The sequence below is a fragment of the Grammomys surdaster genome, unplaced genomic scaffold (assembly GCF_004785775.1).
Source record: "Grammomys surdaster isolate TR1022 unplaced genomic scaffold, NIH_TR_1.0 330, whole genome shotgun sequence".
NCBI classification, from domain to species: domain Eukaryota; kingdom Metazoa; phylum Chordata; class Mammalia; order Rodentia; family Muridae; genus Grammomys; species Grammomys surdaster.
Genome location: NW_021604749.1, coordinates 3927456 through 3929857, shown reverse-complemented (window position 1 = coordinate 3929857; position 2402 = coordinate 3927456).

The following is a 2402-nucleotide window of genomic DNA, read 5'->3' as shown; positions in this document are numbered from 1 at the left end:
GACTATATTTCTTGTAAAAGAGGCTTTCTAAAGTGATCATTTCTCTTGTTGTTCTTCCTTCTGCAATCTGATGACTCAGTAAGATGGGCCTCTCCAGCCTTGCTTTTATGTTTCAGAAATATGACCATTTTTGCTTCATTTTAAATTTCTCATTCTCAGCTGTTCTGACAAAATAGTGCAACTAGAGCAAAGTACCACCCAATACCTTATACACAATCGTGTCCTATTTGAACTAGTTTAGAAGATTCTATTATATTCAACTAAATATCCAGATTAGTGCAATGTTTTATAAACGTATTGTGAATGGCCACACATATATGTGCCATGATCATCCATTCTTTTAGCAGTAATTATAAAAACTTAATTTTAACTCAAAGGAAAAAAACTTAATTTTAACCCAAAGAAGATAGTCTATTAAAGAAGATACACATTAAATAAACCCATTATAATTATCTTTCTTGGCCAAAGGAAGACTTTTAAAACAGAAGGTTTGAGAAAATAGGGTCTATCCAGTAAGAAATAATAGGTTGATTCATGAATACTGATAAATTAGAATTGGCATTCTATCTTGTATACTTTTCTATTGCTATGATAAGATACTATGTCCAAAGCACCTTATGGAAGAGTTTATTTGGGGCTACAGTTAGTGTCCATGATCATCATGGTGAAGAACCTGCCAGCTGACTGCAGGCATGGTGCTGGAGCAGTAGCTTAAGAGCTTGCATCTTAATTCACAAGGCAAAGAGGGCTAACCGGGAAAATCATGAGTCTTCTGAAACCTCAAAGCCCAACCCTAGTGACAGTCTTCTCCAAGTAGTCCCACTAACTGGGGATCACATATTCAAATATTTGAAGTTATGAGGCCTATTCTTATTTAAAGCATCACAGTTACCCACCCTGATTAAGTATTTGAACTGTGTGTTCTTTCTATTTCTCTTGGAACCAAAGGCCTCTGAGTAGGCTTGGTTTACTGTTGTGGGAGAATAGAAAGCCTTAATGCTTCTATGTATTTGCTTGTTGATCCAAGAGGTACTAAAGGGAACTGTGTCTAGTATTAAGAGGCCGTTTAAAGAACTTGGCACTGGGGAGAAACCACAGCAGCCTATCACAAGCCTAATGACTCATCTTTCACTGTGTATTATGGATAGAAACTTAATCCTTCCTATTAGTAGGGTGAGTCAGCCACAACAAATGCATTGTTTGGTATTATGAGCTATGAAAGACTGTCTTGGTGCTCTGCCAGTGATTACGATTGCCACCTACAATGGCCCACCCTAAAAGCACCTAAACTACCTGTGTGGGGATTTTCTCTGGCCACAGAAGTTTGGCCACATAAGATGGTTACTATGCTGGGGCAGGAATTAGTAGATAAATAATGTATTCCATGGGTGGAGCAAATATGAGACATATTCTTTACTGTGGACCAAGGGACATCCCGGGGATGAAGCACCAACTGCCTATAGCAGTAATCTGCTCATTACTTCTCTGTAATGCCTGTCTTCCTTCTCTTTCCTCACTTCCTGTATCCTTACTTGTGCAACTTCCCATGCAAATGGTTTACCTCTAAAGTCTTGCCTTAGAATTTGCTTCTGGAGAAATGCAAACAAGACAATGATTGGCATTTATACAGTACTTGCTGTTTGCTACACAGTATTGTAAGCACTTGTACCTTACTTGATCCCCATGTCAGCCTTATAAAACAGGCAATATTATTATCCCTGCTTTATAAAGGAAGTCCAGGAGTCAAAAAAGGTTTCCATGATTTGCCTTTGGCTACTTGCTAATAAATATGGGAAGCAGATTTTGACTACCAGGTAGTATCACCTTGTCATCTAAGTATTTAACTCTATTCAATGGAAAGAATTATGCTGCCCATTAAGCTAGCCACCGTCTACACGCCACTAATTACTTTTAGCTTCATTAACACCATATAAAGTCAAAATATTTAGTCCCTCAGTTACACTAGCAATGTGCTAAAGAGTAACATGTGACTGGTGGCTACTGGATTGGATACAGAACACTTTCCTAGCTAAGGAAAGTTCTATTGGTGGCAGCTATAAGAGGTGCTCTTTGGCTCACAGTTTGCCTAATACTTTTGCTACTATTTAGGGGTCTTGATTGGGTTCATTTTTTCTCATAGTTAAAGAATTAAAAGGCAGGAAGAATCTTGAGCTCAACAGGTAGCAGAAGAGAAATCTTAAACATAAAAGACAGAGGCAGATGGAATCAGCAGTTGAAGAAAGGCTCTTATGGTGGTGAAGAAACACATATACAGTAGGCACAGAAAAAAAGACCCTCTAAGAAGCAGAGGGGTAGGACATGGGCAGCTGAAATTCAATCTCTTCTACAGGGCTCAAGATTTTTAAGTCTCTGAAGTGTCCTCTCCTAATTTAGGAATGGTA